The sequence below is a fragment of the Dioscorea cayenensis genome, chromosome 19 (genome assembly GCF_009730915.1).
Source record: "Dioscorea cayenensis subsp. rotundata cultivar TDr96_F1 chromosome 19, TDr96_F1_v2_PseudoChromosome.rev07_lg8_w22 25.fasta, whole genome shotgun sequence".
Taxonomy (NCBI): domain Eukaryota; kingdom Viridiplantae; phylum Streptophyta; class Magnoliopsida; order Dioscoreales; family Dioscoreaceae; genus Dioscorea; species Dioscorea cayenensis.
This window is the reverse complement of record NC_052489.1, coordinates 12,591,512-12,610,383: the sequence shown is the minus strand read 5'-3', so window position 1 is coordinate 12,610,383 and position 18,872 is coordinate 12,591,512. Positions and strand designations below refer to the sequence as shown.

At 32.3% G+C, this 18,872-nt stretch overlaps 1 non-coding gene across 1 annotated transcript; it reads left to right on the top strand.

Moving 5' to 3' along the window:
- Positions 1 to 13,794: 13,794 nt before the first annotated feature.
- Positions 13,795 to 13,899, top strand: LOC120250963. The gene has a single exon (XR_005533290.1). It is a non-coding gene; the product is annotated as a small nucleolar RNA R71 (small nucleolar RNA).
- The last annotated feature ends 4,973 nt before the right edge of the window (positions 13,900 to 18,872 follow it).

Sequence of the window (18,872 nt, the reverse complement as noted above, 5' to 3'; positions counted from 1 at the left end):
ACCGTGGAGCGAGTGGCTAGGGAACTTTGACAAATAGGACGGAAGTGTGTGTGTGTGTGTGTGTGTGTGTTTTGGCTTTCGGGTTAAAGTGCATAGTTAAAAATGTAAATTATGTAAATTTAAATAATTTTATGCTTTTTTCTTGTATATGTTAATTTATTAAACTTGTTGAACATCACCCTAGAATTAGTTTATTCGATATTAAGATAAGGAATGAAAATTATCATTTATTATTTTTTTAATTCTTTGATTGTCAGATATAAACTATTTTAACAATTAATTAATAAATTTACATAAATAATTATCAATAAATTACTTAATTTCTTAATCTATATTAATACAAGATACACACAAATTAGTTTGTCAATATTAATAAAAGATATACACAATTTATTAATTCTTCTTAATAAAAGATGAAATTATAAAAAAAAAATCAAATATTCAAACAATGAGGTTCTATTAAAAAGAAAAGAAAAGAATTAAGGGGATTTTTTTTTGGAAAAGGATAAAAAAAAAAGATCATATAGTAATTTTCATAAATAAGAGTTAATATATATCAATAGTTATACTAACAGAAGAATATCTACTAGTAAATATCTACTCTATTATAATTGTTATAAAATTCTGTATGTATAAATAGTCTATAGCTAGCTATAGAATTTAACTGTCACTATAAAAAAACATCAATATAAGCAGTAGCTATATCAACGGTAAAAAAAATTAACTTTTAATAAATGTCTAATGTATTCTAACAATTTTAAAGTTCTATCGGAAACTGACTATAGGTATGGAATTTGACCATCACTAAAGAAAAGAGTTAGTATATGACAATTTTTTATAGTGACTATACTAACAGAAGACTATGCATCAGTAAATGTTTGACTTATTCTAATAGTTACAAAGTTCCATTGGTATAAGTATTCTATAGCTACGGAATTTGACTATTACCATAGATAAAGTTTAGTATATGGTAATATTATACCAACAGAAGATTATGCGTCAGTAAATGTCTAGTTTATTATTGAGGAACATGTAAGCTCTGGACAAAAAGGGTTTTGAAATTCCTAAATCTATAAGCATGGCCAACATATCATAATCTTTGGTTGGATTTTGGGTTTGCAAAACATTCCTTCATAATACTTGTGGTTATCTCTGATGTAGTCTTGGATGCTTCAATCAATGTGTTAGTTATTGAATATTAGCATTAGCTACTAATTCAACTGCCATATACAACTTATTAATATCATCTTGACTATCAAATCCTTTACCTTTCTTTAACTTCGAAGAACTTGGAGCTTTAAATTGAGATTGTTGATCCATAGTCATTGGTGATACTTCATCTTCAATCTCATTGTCATATACATCTGCATTTTCAATTTCATCCAAATTTTCTAAGTTTATTGTGTTTTGGATAACCATTAAATTAATTTCATCAATTATATTACCTTCATTTTGCATTTTTCTTCATCTCATCTCTGATGCAGTTTCAGCATCTTGTTTACAAAGCTGAACCAATTTTTTTATAATTCCTGACACTTTTGTTCATCCATTCAGCGGTTTCCGATTTGACCTATGCATGAAAAAATAATAATATCATATCTACTTATATATATATATATATATATATATATATATATATATATATATATATATATATTACATTGTACTTCTCTTAACAAAAACTTACCTTAATTAGGTGTTTTCACACTACAAATTAAGCATTTCATGTGTTCTATAGTTGGATTCCAAGCGAATCCACTTATTCCATTTTTGAAAATATTATGGCAACAGATAAATGTCTTTTTTATATCTTCTTATGGTTTTGGGTATTTTTCTTATCAATTGGCTTATTGGGAAATTTGCCCTTTAACTCATTGACTATGTTTTCTAATGCATATGTAGTAAATATTCCTCCAACTCTATTCCCCATTGTTTGTTGATGGAAGTGTTCATCAATTAAGACATCATCCATGGCAAAAGTCCATGTACACATGGCATTTCCATCATGGTCATTTGGACTTATTTTTCTTTTCAACATATTTTAAATTACATCAACAACAAAACAAGATTGCTAATGATAATGATAAAAAAAAAACCTACAATCAAATATTAATAAAGAAAAAATAAAAAAATCAACCACAATTAAATAATAAAAAACACAAATAGACATTTTTCTTTAATGAAGTACTTTAAATTTTTTAATTAAATAAATAAGTAACATGAGAATTCATTTAACAATACATATAAAAAAGAACACAATAAGACACAACCAAATACCTTAAGCACTTGAATCATTCAGAACCGCTATGATATCTCTAATAATTTTTCTTTGAGTGGTTTCTTTATTATTTTTTATATGTCCTTGCCTATGTGTACATTGTCACAAATATATGCCGTGCAAGTAGTAAAGTGTACCCTAAGGTAGGGTACTCAATCCGATGTAGATTGGTACTCCTAGTACTAATTCCTTCTCTATTATCTAGCCGATAAATAGAATGATGTTTGTTAAGCTTCTAAACTAAGAAAGTAGTTAAACAAACTGATTGAGATGATAAATCTAGGATGCAATAAAATTGAGAACATGGTACCTTGGACACAAATCTTCTTGAGACAATCTTGCAATTGATTCCTTATATTGGGTTAAGTGTTGAGTATTCTTGGACCGTGGAGATTCCTAATTAGATTGACCGCTTTCTTAAGGTGGTTAACCTCTAATCCTATATGATGACACCAATCGCCTTACAGTTGCAATAGAAGGTTCCGTGAATCTCACTATTAGGTTTAACCCTAATCCAGAGAGTGTGTTATGATACGCCCCATCTCTAGGTGTACACTCACCCTTTATCATCTATGCCACGACCTATACATGATTGATTTCTCAATCCTAATCATGTAGTTTATATATATAATTCGATCTCTTGCACAAGCAATCACAAGCATTAAATATGCATAGATGATTTGCAAGAAACAATCAACTAGCCAATATATTGAAGAAAAAAATCAACTACAAGTTCATTCAAGGTTCAATGGTTTAAGACATCAATAAAGGTTTAGCTTATCATATTACAATAATCCAAAACAACATCTAAGATTTCGGACATTAATGAAAACATAGAAAGAACTCCCTCAATGCTCCTTTTGATGCGGATTAGTGGAATCTCTTGGACCAATTGTCTATTTTGCCTTAAATCTAGAACCCAAAGGGCTAATATAGCAGTGGCAACTCACCCTAAAGTAGTTTCCTTCAATCTCCTAACAAAATCCTACCCTCGGATAAAGCTTTTGCCAAAAGTCCTCTTTAAAAACCTAACTATTAAACTTTATACTCTAGGTAAAAAGATAGTCCGCACCCGTACTTGGAGTGTGTTTACCGTGCTTTTTACTGGCGGCACTTGGGACCCGAATCTTGGTAATTTTGGATTTGAAGCAATGAATACTACTAAACACACTTTTGCTTTGAGCAGAATGCTTATGCTCTGGGTGTGCTCTTCAATTTCTTGTCACCAATGATTTTCGCACCCTAAGCACGCCTATGCTCTAGGTTTGTTCTTTTCTAGAATTGTGTTTTGATGTTCAATTAGCTTTGGTTCTCTCTAATTTTCATCTTTTTTGTCCCAATAACTAAATACATGTTCATTCAATAGCAAATAACCAACATAGTACTAATATAAAAGAATTCATGCAGGAAGATAAGCTTAGTGCACAAAATTATGATATGCAAATATTTATTTTCATACGCTTATCAATTTTTCCCAATACCATGATGTTCCTCTTGTGCTTCATCCCCAAGTTCATTATCAACTTGTACAAGTATTATACTATTAGGATCTATAACCATTAAAAAATTGTGTAAAATGTTGAGATAATTCAAAGCTAATGTGGCATTTTCTACATGATATCAGAGCTATTAGATCTAACGGACCCGTGAAAGATCAGCATGGCCAGCAATATGTCAGCATTTTCTCCCCCAATTTTTAATGGTGAAAATTATCAAGTATGGGTTGTTAAGATGAAGGCTTATTTGAAGGGGCTTTGGTTTGTGGCAATCAGTTGAAGATGACAGGAGCATACAGCCTTTGGGAGACAATCCAACACTCAATCAAATGAGGGTTCATACAAAGGAAGAGCAAAAGCTCCAAGGGCCTTATCCTTATTTCATGTTGTTGTTTTAGAATCAATTTTTGCAATAATCATGACCTATGAAACAACCAAAGAAGCTTGGGATGCACTACAAGAACTATATTAAGACAATGACTGGACAAAATAAATGCAAGTGTTAAATCTCAAAAGATATTTTGAGATTCTACTCATGAAATAAAAAGAGACCATGCAAGCTTACTTTGATAGGTTGACGACAGTGGTGAACAAAATTAGGCTGATGGGAGATGAGCAACCTGATAGTAGAATAGTAGAAAAGGTGTTTGTAAGTTTGCTTGAACAGTTTGAGGTAAAAATTTCATCTCTAGAAGATTTAAGATATATTAGTCAAATAACTTTACCAAAACTAATTAATGCTTTGCAAGCACTTGAACAAAGGAGAAGTATGAGAGAAGGAGTAGCACAGATACTTGAGGGAGCTTATCTAGCCAAAAGTTCATCTTCGAAAGGAAAAAGAAGAATATTCCAATGTGACCATTGCAAGAAGCCAGGTCATGAAGAGAAAAATTGTTGGCACAAAGGAAAACCTCAATGTTTCAAGTGCAAAAAATTTGGACATTTACAAGTAAATTACAAATTTAAGGATGAAGAACGTGCAAATTTGGTAGAAGAAGCCAAAGCAAAAACTCTTTTTTAGTTGGTGAGAAGTGCATCATCTAGTGAAGAGTAGTGCTTCACGAATTTTTGAAGTGTGGAGAGATGCGCTCCATAAAGTTTGAAGTTTTTGAACTTTTACAGCTTTGAATTAATGGCAGGTGTTGAGATAATTCAAAGCTGATATGGGGTTTTCTACGTGCTCACGTGGGAGAATAGCTTAGTCAAATAATCTTATTATTGTTTGTTATTTAGTTCAATAAATAGTGGAGTCTTATTAATTTGTTTCAGTGAACATAATAAGCCTATATAATGGGTGATGTTTTGATATTTGTGAAGGGCATTCTGATAATAAAAAGTTTTCTCCTTTATTTTTTTTTTGTAATTCTTTTTGTCCTCAAAATTCCAACAAAAAATACATCTCACAAAAAATAATTTCTTTATGTGTTTCCAAATCACAATGTGGCTTCTTCAAGCTTCCTATTATAGGGAAACACTTCTTAAGGACACTAAATGCTCATTCAATAGCATTCCTTAAAGATACATGGTGAAGATTAAATTATTCATGTGCATTTCGGGGTGGATTTCTTGAATACTCCCTCAAGTGATATCGATCCCCTCTATAGGGTGTAATAAGCCCACTTCTCAACATGCATGAATCCAACATCAACAAAATAATTTTCCTAAATATAAAATGGATTTTATTATTATATTGTATATATATAAATATGGTGGTTTATATCTTCTGCAATAATAAGAGGAAGTTCTACTTAATGCATTTTTCATAATTCTCGAATTAGATGGCGGGCCTTCTGATGCGTACCGTAAGCACACGGATCATTCAAGTAGTAAGTAAAATATCGTTCCCTTGAGGACTTTGTCACTAACTACCAATTTCTTGCAATTAGGTTTATTTAGGCGAATCGATAGGTATGTGAATTGTGAAAAAATAAGGGTTTTTTTTTTTACTTGCATACCCTTGTAAAATCATGAATTTGCTTAAATACCCTCATAAAAATGATATTTGCTTGTATACTCCTACAAATCAATTATATATGCTTATATGCCCCTATGGTTAAGTTGACTCTTAATGGTGTTAAATCAATAGATGGAATAAGGGTAAATTACTAAAATGGGTTTGTTTATATACCCCTCTATATTTTTTTTTTCTTATTTTGTAGACATTACTCATTTCATTCAACAAATGACTATTATGGGTTTGTTAATGTACCCATAAAAAAAAATTATTATATTTTATAGACTTTAAATTATTTAAATTATAGATAACCAATGTATTTTTTTATATACGCTTTAATTATTTTTAAAAATGATTAAAAATCATGAATTTTTGAGTAAATTCATATTTTTAAGGTTTTTACAAACATCTCTAAAAAATTTTACATTATCACATGCTCTTTACAAACACAACAAAAAAATAGGTAAAAATTATGACATGTAACAATATATAACAAATAATTTTATACACCTACTCAAAATATAATCACATATGAAATTTATTAGAAAAAGTCCAATAATTTTTTTGAACATCCATCTAATATCAAGTTTTTTACCATCAAGTTCTCTAAAGGACATCAAATTTTTTGAACAAACAAGTTCCCCATAAAATTCTTTAAAACAAATTACATCCAACACCAAATTTTTAATATCAACTAAAATAATACATATGTTCATTAATGCAAAAACACATTAAACTTCTAAAAAACAACAATCTCCAAATAACAACCTCAAACTCCATTCTCAACAGCAACCTAAAAAATGGAGATGAATTTGCAATTAGAACTTAAAAATAAATGAAATCATTATAATAAAGACAACATAAAGAAAGAATGAAACTCATAATCAATAACTAACAAAAAAAATGAGAAAACGAAGATATACATGTTTAAGTATCAATTGTAGAACATCCAACTCATTGGTTTTGATCCTCCCTTCTAATTTTTTAGGCCTCCCACTTCTTTATACTGTTGGTCACCAACAGAGATCACATCGCTACCAAATAACACAAACAAAAGAGAACAAAGTGGGGGTAACGGGATCCATACCTGGTAACAAGTCATTGCCTGAAAATATCAGATCTCCTACGAAAAATCTAATAATCCGATAGTGTGGTGGAGGATCCAATTAGTACAGTAGTCATTGTTGTTGGCCCACTGACAATGAACATGATTGGGAGGTTCTCCGAGTAAGCTCCGGCGACGGCGTTGATCACGTTGAGACCTCTAAAGGTGAAGGTAACGGTACATGCACAGATGCCATGGTGTCGGGCGTAGCCAGCGTTAAGATGGTCCAGTAGGGTTAAGTTAAAACCTCTGGGAATGGCGTAGACATCTCTGACGCCAATTTGAAAGAGTCGGCAAGTGAGATGGCATGGCATGAAGGGATTGATGAGAAGGGAACCTCAAAAGATGGCGGCTGAGTGGTTGAGAAGTTTGGGAATTTTTCCTCAGATGGCTTAGGTTCGATGATGTTAAGGGTAATTGGGTAATTTTGTTAAGTGAGGTTAAGTGGAAACTATGATTAATTCCATAAACCCTAATGGTGGCAAATGGTAACTAACGACAGGGATATATGAGTAAAAAAGCTAGTTTTATGGGGTATGCAAGCAAATAGTTTTTTAATGGGGGTACTTAAGCAACTTCATGGTTTTGCAGGGGTATGCAAGCAATTTTCCCAAAAAATAACTAATGAAAACTAAAACTAACAAAATTAAGGCTACCAATGGCTTAGGTGATTAATTCAAATTGCAAGGGGCTTTTAGGATTAAGTTTCACCATAATCATAGATAAAGGCTTCCTATTAATTATTTTTCAGTTAAGTTTAATTGCTTTGAAGGTGGAATTTCTCAAAATATAGCAATGTATCTAACTTAGAACACCTCCTACTTTCGTGATAATTGAATCTAATTATATCTTTTAAATTTTATGACATCCAGTAATCGTCAACAAATCATAATATAGGATTTTAGGTTTAATTCTAGGATTCCAACACCTTCTGTCACCTTTCAGTTCATCCTTTAGTGTCTAAAATCAATCAAATATGAGGGTCCTAGCTCAATCATAAGCATTAAGTACCATAAAATTGAATCAAAAGCAAATAAACATTGATACGAAAAATAGAAGTCAATACATCATCAATTATCTAAACATTGGGCTAATCCCAACACTAGAACAAAATATCTACTCACTCATGTTTAATTTATAAGCTAAAAGGTTCATATCAATCATAGATTGAAACATGGAATAAATTAAAGAAAAAAAAAATGAAGAAACTCTTGATTCTTCATGCGTGATGTTCTTGTTGCTCGATGAATCTCTCCCTTGATCTTTGTCCTCTTTCTCCTTTCTGATAGCTTTAGATGATCTCCAGCCCTTAGAAAAATCATATCCTTGTTCTCATAACCAAAATAACCCTTCAAAGAAATTCTCGGCCTTATATAAATAGCGGCAAACATTCACGGCTATGTTCGTTAGCACGGGCAGGTTGTGCTTCTTCAAGGGTTTTAGTCTTTTGATTTTCTGCACAATGATCCATGGGTGTGGTAGCTACCACAAGTCACTCACGTTTCAAATAAAAGCTAAATTCCACTTATCTGCATATAAACTAATAAAGATCGGTAACTTGAATTAGAAGAGTAAAATCCAATTAAAAATATTGGGAAAGATGCATGACCTACTTAGAGATAATACCTAAATCTATTAAAATATATTATAAATTTAACACTTATCAAACTCCCTCATGCTTGAATCTTTGGTTGTCCTCAAACAAAATAAGCATTAAATTTAAGGAGAATTTATTAGTCTAGAATCCTTTCTCAGATAAAACTCAACTGTTAGAATTGATTCAGCATGGACAACAATCAAAAAAGCCACAAGCAAAAATCATAAGAGTATACTAAACAACTATGCATACCAAAGCAAATGAGCATACACGAGCACAACTTAAAAATGTAGCATTCACTGCACATGCAAATGAGCATTGCACTTAAAATGGCATATATCTAAGCAAATTCATATAAAAGATCAATAGGTCCTTTATTTGACACTTTCTTTATTATTTTTTAAAATCTCTTTTTTTATTTACAATTTTTTTACTAACATAAATTGTAAATTGCCTTTCTAAGGGATGCCCATGCTTATTAGGCACCAAAACACCCAACTACTTGGCCAATATAAATCTACATGAACACGTTTATGCCTAATTATGGCATTTCAGCTAGAGGAACACTCTTATCAGGAGCCAAAACCCCAAGCTACTCAGCCACACAAAGCAGTGGAACACTGTAAAAAAATTATTATTTCACTAAACTTTTATTGAAATAAATTCTTCCTATATTAATTCTCTCTTATTTGTCCACTTATGACATATAATATAACTAAAGTTAAGGTTTGTCTTAAAGTCACAAAATCTCAAGGAGTTCATTTGCAAGGATATATACTGAATTAAGATGCATATGAACAAGAGCCATGGAGTTAGCATGAATATTATTGTAAATGAAAGGTGTATGTCCAAAGCTTTTGATAATGAATAATGACTTTATCTTGGACTATCTTTATGTGTCATGTCTAATAGCTATTCAAATGAATTCTGAAATTCATCAATGAAAGGTTTTTTTTTCTTTCTGATTTTTATCATGCAACTCCTAAATAAATCTATATGCACTAAGATGATAACGATGTAGAGGTTAAGTACACAAAACATGTAATACCTAAATGCCATCATGCAACATGCATAAAATATTACTAATGCAAAAGATGACCCCCCCATGCTTGAAAGAAACATTGTCCTCAATGTATGAGAAGGGGAAAAAGTTTACTCACAAGATCTGTGTGGGGGTGGAGAAAAGTGGACTTGGGAAAGATGCTAGCTGTATATTGCTTGCAATATAGTTTCCATATTTTTCATCTAGACATTCATGTCGCACATCTGTTGGTGAAGTTGTGTGAAGAAAATTACCTATCAGTGATGCTCAGAGGAGATGGCAGAGAGAGTGGTATACAAGGTTGAAATTTTCACTTTGTGAGTTGGTGGAGGTTGGGTGAGATTAAAAAGATGGAAGTCCTCCATCACCTTTCTCAGCATTTAATGGGGCAGGTTGATCACCGGTGGGGAAATTCCAATTTTTACATCATTGAACGGCAGTCTTCTCAAGGTCAAGAAGAGGATGAGGGAGTCCTTCTTCTTTAAGAATCAAGCAATAGACATTGCCTTCTTTGATGATCATCGGCATCACAATGCAAGACTCCATGTCGATCGTGTACTACTTGTAGCCTCTTTCAAAGAAGATAAGTCACAATTAAAAGCAAGGGCCAGAGGAGTGATGAGACCACCAATAACAATATCATCGGACGTAGCTCGTCCTACCCAAGAAAATTGCCTAGCTAAATACAAGCCCGTATCAAGGTGGACCTCATTCATCATAGCCCATAAAAAAAGTAACTCTAACTGTTGAACCACTCCATCACTATCACCATGATAAAAAAATGTATGTGCCATAATACGGTGAATATATCAAAAACAAGGATTACGTAGACAAGTCGCCCTACCTCGTGAAGGTTCATAGGATGATTCGTTTGTTAAAGAACTCCAAAATTCATATGTATGAAAATCTCTAGGGATTCATCTATCCCCACCGCAGGGCAACCCATAAATTCCATTAAAGGTTTCTAAGGTTAAGTGATGTTCTTCATTAAATAAATGAAAGGTGATTTTTCATTCCTCACATCCCGGGCCATAAAGTACATTAACCTCAATGGAACTTAAAAATTCTAAAGTGAGTCTCTCATAAGTAGGGTATTTCATCTCACTAAGTTGTGCCCATCCTACTCGCTAAATCATCCAATGTATGTCATCAAATAACCCTAATGTGCGGAATACATTATTATCGATATATCTAGTATTCACGATCTTTCTTTTAGCTAGCATGTTATACTGATCTTCTTGTTGTGGACCTCTAAAGATTATTCCATAATGATTAGATGGGTTAGATGACTTACCTCGGCATGGGGAGGAGGATCACGTGAGCGGCCTTGGGAATTCGTGGACTCATCAAAATAAAATAAATAATTGGTTCATTTAAAAACAAAAATTAAGAGATTTAAAATAAAGTAAAAAAAAAAAGATACACCAAAGATTTTTTTTTTAAATGGAAAAGAGATAAAACCAAAAAGGGATAGAAAATATTTTTTGTTTAAAAAACATAAGATAAGAATTTGAAATAAATGAAAACAAAAAGTAAGTAAAAATTAAATAAAATAAAGTGAAACAAAATTCAAAAGAAATGATGGGCGGGATTGGTGAGTCAAAGATGCCCCATCTCATATTTGAAAATTACATCTCACTCTAATTTTTTTTTTCTATTTTTCATGCCCCATGAGCCACATCCATACTTTTATTGAACATGTAACATGTGGAACTTTCTGTTTGTTGAAGAATTTTCATAAAAACAACAATATGTCCATGTTCTAAAGCATGAGTAGCCTGTATTTTTTCTTGAAAATCCCCTTTTTATATATTTTTTTTCATAAAACCCCTCCATTGTTGAATATTCACCTAGATGGACATCTTTCACTTGAATCAAGACTAGAACCTACGAAATTAAGTGTGAAACATTTATATCAGATAATGGTATGAAATAAAATCGGCATGAGTTGAAAATTAAAAATTGCTAAGCACAAATTGAAAACTAAGAAAAATAAAGAGAGAGAAAACTTGGGTTGCCTCCCAAGAAGCACTTATTTAAGGTCATAAGCTTGACCTCTTTTCATGTGTTAAGTGGAGATTGTGGGAAGTTTGGAATGGATAAAACTCATCACTTTCTTTTTTTATTCTTAAACATTGTAATGCTTTATTCTTGGTTGATGTATCTTGAAGGAACCTATAGTTTCACTCCATACTTCAACAGCATCGTAATGAAACCTTTAAGCACTTGGAATGGACCTAACCACTTGGACATGAGCTTGTTTGGAAAAAGTTTCAACTTGAAATTGAAAATTTATAGTAAATCTCCTTTGTGAAACTCCCTATGAAGAATTTTCTTATCATGCCAATGGTTAGTTCGCTCCTTATAAGTCTTGGCATTATCATAAGCATTTAGTTTTAACTCATCAACCTCATGAGTTTGAAGTTTAGGAATTATTTTAATCAGACTTACACATCCATTGAGGCGTGAAGGAAGAATTATGTGTTTTACCTATGAAGCTTTCTTTTCCTTAGAAATATTAGGCATGGAATCTAGCCTCAGCTTTTCAATATTAGCATTTTGAGATGGATGGTAGGTTTATTCTTCCAATGATCTTTCATGTTCACCAACATCATCACTAAAGCAATGCTTTGGCATTTCTTGTCTGTCAGTTTGATGTAGTGTGTCGATCCTGCAACACAAGTTCTCAACAAAAGATTGTTTAGTAGGGTTAGTCAAATAAATTCAATTGTTTTATTGCCAACATTTAAAGATAGTTTTCCACTTTTAACATCAATAATAGTACCTGCAATGGCTAAGAATGACCTAATAAGAATAATGGGAATGTTAGAATTCTCCTCAATCTCTAACACAACAAAATCAACTGGAATGAAAAACTCACTGACCTTAATAGGTATATCCTCAAGGATACCTATCTGATGCTAGATAGAGCAGTTGCCCAATTGCAAAGTGATTGTAGTCGGCTTCAATTCACCCATTTCCAGCTTCTGGCATACGGACAAAGGCATGACACTAACGCTAGTTCCAAGATCACATATTGCTCATTCGAAATTTGCATTGCCAACCTCACAAGGAATGGAGAAGCTTCCTGGGTCCTTGAGTTTTGGAGGTAATTTCTTTTGGATTAAAGCACTACATACTTTAATTAGCGCTACAGTTTCATATTCCTCCAATTTCCCTTTTTTTTGGATAATATCTCCTTTAAGAACTTAGCATATGATGGCATTTGTGACAAAGCTTCCATGAAGGATACATTGATGTATAACTTTTTTCAAAACTTATAGAAACTTCCCAAAGCTTCTATCAAGTTTGGCCTTAGCTAGTTGTTGAGGGAAAGGAATAGGCGCCATGTAAGGCTTTGGTGTGATATACTTGGGTTCTTCCTCTTCATTGTCTATAGCCTTATCTTTGTCTTCAATTTCAACACATGGTGGCTTGGATTTTTCTGTTATCTCTATTTTAATATCATGATTGAGATGTTTTTCTCAGTTTTGGATCCTCCAACTATGTGCTACTCCTCAGGGTCACAACATTCTATTGCTCATTCAAGTTAATTTCTGGTTTACCTAGGAACATGCCCTGAGGTCTTGATGAAGAGCTTGCTTGCTAAGTAATCTGGATCTCTAGCATCTTGTTGTGAGTTGCCATAAAATCAACTTTGGATGTTAATTACTTGATTGATTCACTCATAATCTGAATTTGTTGACTAGATTCTTCATTTTGCTTACTCTGGGTCATCACAAAAGTTTCAAGCAACGATTCCAAATTTGATTTTTGGACTTGTGGAGAATTGGGAGGCCTTTGCTGAAATCAAGGGTGTTATTGTCTGAAATTACTTGGTCTTACTTGACTTTGACTATTCTTACAAAAGAGGTTAGGATGGTTTTTCCAACCAAGGTTATAAGTATTCGAAAAGGGATTGTTTAACCCTTTTTGGCTAAAATCATTAGCAAAGTGGGCTCGCTCCATCGATGGGTCTTAAGGGGTGAAATTTCCTAATTGACATTCGATAGCTCCATGTCCAATGCATCCACAAATCTTACACAAAACATTAAAAACCACCATTGCATTCATATTTTTCTAAGTTAAAGCATCCACTTTAGCTGCTATGATGTCCAAAGCATCTACATCATATTTCCTGGAACCTTTTTCCGAATGCCCCTTTCACTTGACCATTGATAATGGTTAAGAGCCATGTTTCTAACAAATCGTAGGCCTCATCCATACTCTTGTTCATCAAGGCTCCTCCTGCTACAGCATCTATTGTAACCTAGTGTTATAATTCAGTCCATTGTAAAAGATCTACACATAACCCTTTTGCGAGTCCATGATCGGGACACAACCTCAATAATTCTTTAAATCTATCCTAGGTGTCACATAAAAACTCTCCTTTTTTTGAGCGAAATTAGTGATCTGGTTCCTAAATTGAGTCATCTTGCTTAGAGGAAAGTATCTGGCTAGGAAGGCTTGCGATAACTGATCCCATGTTGTGATGGATTCCGCAAGTAGTGAATGCAACCTGCCCTAGCTCTGTCCTCTAAGGAGAAAGGGAACAACCTTAGCCTCATAGCATCTGTGGAGACTCCATTAAGCTTCAAAGTGTCACAATACTCTAGAAATACTGAAAGATGCAGATTGGGATCTTCTATTGGTGAGCCTCCAAACTGATTTTGTTGAACTATGGAGAGTAGTGTAGGCTTCATTTCAAAGTTATTTGCTTCAACTGTTGGTCTTGTAATGCTTAAGTGCAACACTCGAACATTTGGTGTGGTGAAATCCTTTAAAATTTTATTATTATCATCCATGATTGATGGTTGTAATTCTTGAGTTTTTCTTCTTTATTGTCTTATAATTTGAAAGCTTTGCTTGACTTTAGGATCTAACTCCAAAAGGTTAGCAAGACCTCTCGATCTTAGCATACAAGGAATAACCTCCTATAAAGAAAAGTAAAAAAAATTACAAAAGAAAATTAGGGGAAAAAATAAAAATAAAAAATGTAATCCAACCAAATTGCAAATTTAATCAATATCAACAAGCAAGTCCCCGGCAACGGTGCCAAAAAATTGATGCATATCGCAAACGCATGGATCGCTCAAGTACTAAATAAAATATCATTCCCACGAGGACTTTGTTACTAACTACCAATTTATTGCAATTAAGTTATTTAGGCGAATCAATATGTATAAGAATTCTAGAAATAATAAGTAATGAAAACTAAAATTAACAAAATTAAGTATACCAATGGCGAAGGTGATTAATTTAGATTGCAAAAGGCTTTTAAGATTAAAGTTCACCACAATCATAGATAAAAGGCTTCGTACTAATTCTTTTCAGTTAATTTTAATTGCTTTGAAGGTGGAATATCGTAGGATATTCACTATTTTTTTTTTTCAGAATATAGTGATGTATCTAACTTAGAACAACTCCCACTTTCGTGGTAATTGAATCTAATTAGATCCTTTAAGTTCTATGACATCCAGTAATCATCAACAAATCATAATCTAAGATTTCAAGTTCAATTCTAGGGTTCCAACACCTTAGTTCACCTTTCAGCCCGCCCTTTAATGTCTAAAATCATACAAATATGAGGGGCCTAACTCATTCACAAGTATTAAGTACCATAAAATTGAATCAAAAGAAAATAAACATTAATAAAAAAAAAAATAGAAGTCAATACATCATCAATTATCTAAACATTGGCCAATCCCAACACTAGAACAAAAGATCTACTCATTCATGTTTAATTTATAAACTAAAAGGTTCATATCAATCATAGATTGAAACATGGAATAAATTAAAGAAAAAAAAAAAGAAACTCTTGATCATCCATGCTGATGTTCTTGTAGATTGATGAATCTCTCCCTTAATCTTTGTCATCTTTCTCCTTTTTTATAACTTTAGATGATCTCCAGCCTTTAGAGAAATCATATCCTCGTTCTCATAGCCAAAAGATCCCTTTAAAATCTTTTTCTTGGCCTTATATAGAGGAGAGTTAAATTAGGGTTAAAGATGGTGGGAAAGATTCACCGTTATGTTCGCTAGGATAGACAAGTCGTGCTTCTTCTAGGGTTTTAGCCTTTTGAATTTTTGTACAATGATCCATGGATGTGGTAGCTACCACAGATCACCCGTGTTTTGAATAAAAGCCGAATTTCACTTATCTGCATGTAAACTGATAAGGAGCAATAACTTGAACTAGAACTGTAAAATTCAAATAAAAACATGGGGAAAGATGCATAACCGACTTATCTATTAAAATATACTATAAATTTAACACTTATCACTGTCCCACCTAGGCAATACATAAGTGAATTTTAAAACAAATGGCCATGCAGCTAACACATTTTGTGTGGGGTACTCCTTCCTCCCACAATACCTGGGGGCTTTTGCATTAGAAACTTTGACACAAATATGTGTTCCATTAATAACACCAACACAGTCCTAATGTTAATTTTTATATTTGATTCTCACCATACACATAGTTGTAGTAAAGTTACAATTCAATAGATATTTTATTACATTGATGTATAGATAAAATCTATTGTTGCTTAATATTTCTAAAGGGATTTGTGTGCCATCTAGTTGTGTTAGGAATTTATCCTCTAACTCTACTATTGTGTGTAATACATTATGAAAATGATGAAAAATAGTCTCTCTAAAATGACTGAAGAAGAAAGATAGTTTATGATGTGAGACAATATGACCCAATAAGTAAAAGTGCTTTTGCAACTTGTTCCTCAATAGATACTTGTAAAGTTGGTCTAAGACCACCACCCTTTTTAACTATCATATCACACAATCATAGAAAGTTGTAGGACTCATTCTTATCATGCTATGGTATAGATCACTTGAGAGTAAATGTGGCATTAGTTCAACCATTGCTCAGTCTCTTTGTGGACCCCACTCCTTGATTAGATCTTAGCCGCTAGATTTAAACTTAGATTTTTTTTCTTTTATTTTAACTTTTCAGTTACCTTTTATTCGAAACCCTTTCAATGTCTTCTTCGACAACGCCATACTCTTCACCTCCCCATGTTTTGGTAGTGCCGTTTAAGAAAAAGTAAGGTCTAGCATCTCTCCTTAGTTCAACATGATTTTGGCGACAAAGGCGAGAAACTCACCTCTATGGGTGCTTGATTGTGAGTGGTTAAGGTAAGGTTCTGATTTGTTTTTTTTGTCTTTTCCTTCTTATGTTAAGGATTGAATTTATTTGAGGATAAAATTAAGAAATTCCTGTTAGCATAGCAGAAATCCCTCTTCAATTTAGAGGTCTTAGGGGCCGAATTTGGAGGTTAGTAGAATAATAAACTTGTAGAGATCGACGTTGGATAAGTACCTGAAAATTTTCAGAATTTTTATATAAGTATCCTGTAAATTATAAGTTTTAGATGCAGGTGATGCGGACAGGATTTTTGTTCTGTTCTTGAACAGATTTTGATTAATTTCATGGTTTTAAGTTCTGATTTAGATTTTGATTTATACAATAAAGTTATAGAAGACGGTTTTATCTTTGACTCTGCAAAATTTCAGAATTTTTGGCCATGTAAATTGTGAGATATGATCAGATTTCTATAGGTGTGCTCAATAATATTTCTACAGAAAACATATAGATTTTTTAGACAATTTGATGGTCTTGTACATGGAATTTGGAGAAGATTAATACAAAAAAATTATAGATTTTGATGTCTTCTAGATACCTGTAAAAATTTAGATTCTTTAGATGAGTAGTTTAAAAGTTATAGCATTATTAGTGTAGTTGTGCCCAATTATATTACTGTGCAGAATCTGAAGTTTGTTTGGTGTTTCTCATGGTCTTAGATGTTGTATCTGGTATAGCATAAAATATGAAAGTGATACATTACTAAGTTATCTAACTTCATGTAAAATATTATTGCTTTTGAAGTTTTATATTGAGAGATATTCATATTTGAAAGAGATACGTCTAAATTACAAGCCCGCAGAAATAGTTGGAGATTCAATTGAATGTTATAAATTGTGTAGTACTCTAAGTTGTGTGATTTTCATATATGTCATAGTGTTAGGTGTCTATTTTTTCCAATATTTTGAAATTTGTGATTTGGAAAAGTGTATGTGAAGTTATGAGGGTTTTAGTACTCATTAATCATGTTGGAATTATTGATATGGCTTTTAGAGTGGATAATTGCTATTGTACCCTCGCAATAATCAATATTTGGGAGTGTAGAATAATAGTTTGAACTTTTTGCATTTGTACCCTTCTAAAAATCTTTTTTAATACTATTGCTTGTTAGCCTCGATTTGTTATTGGAAACTAATAGGATCTCTTCCCAAATATAGGACATGCCAAAGGTGTAAGGTTTGGGAGTATTTTTTGGGCATTAATCAGGTAAGTATCCCACATATAAATCCTATTATATGTATATACTTGAAAGTTCTAGTTTTGTGAACTTTTGGAATTTTTGAGAAAAAAAATACTGATTATTTTGATTTATATTTTGAATTATTTATTTATTATTATTTTTGGAATTACATTAAATTGTTTGAAATTTTGAGTTAGTGATATTTTATTTTGGATTAGAATTATCTGAAAGGTTTGAATATCTATTTAAATTCAGATTATTTAAGTTCTAAAGTTTAGACAGCTTATCTAAATATGTATTACTTCAATTCTGAATTTTAGATATCTTTTAGTTAATTTATGATTAATTATTATTAATATTTTTTAAATTATTTCATGTTTGGATTAAAATAACTGGTTTATTTTGATATGATAAAAATGGGATCACGCGACTGCAAATAACTTGCATTTTGCCCAATATGAATTTTGATAATTTATTGTTTTGTGAATATGAAATATTTTGACACAGTACTCGTAGTCCCCAAACTAACTTTGCAATTACCCTGTCACTGGAGGTTAAACACTGACCGTGTCGACATGTACTCTGATATAAAAACTATAGTTTCCCACCATTTTCCGTCGGTGAAAACAACAGCCTCTGATAATTCTGGCTCGGGTCACCGAGGGTAAAAATATGAGTTTTGATAATTCTGACTCAGGTCACCGAGGGTAAATATATGAATTCTGTTATTTTGTTTTGGCAATAGTTGTTTGGGGGACCTATATGCTTGGTTTTGACATTTGTGTTTATTTGAAGTAAATTTGATTCTGATTTTGATTTTGATAATTTATGATTTTTGTAAATGATCCCTATACTTTTTAGTGGGTGCTTACTGGGCTGTCAAGCTCATAATCTGTTGTTTAATATCTTTTCAGATTAAGAATAGAGTTGAGTGGCAGATAGCTTAACATGGATCGTTAGGCAATCGTTGAATATTAGCATGTAATAAGCCCTGTTTGTTGTGGGTCTATGTTTATTTGAATAATAAGTTTGTATTGTTTTTTTTTTTTTGCAATCCACTG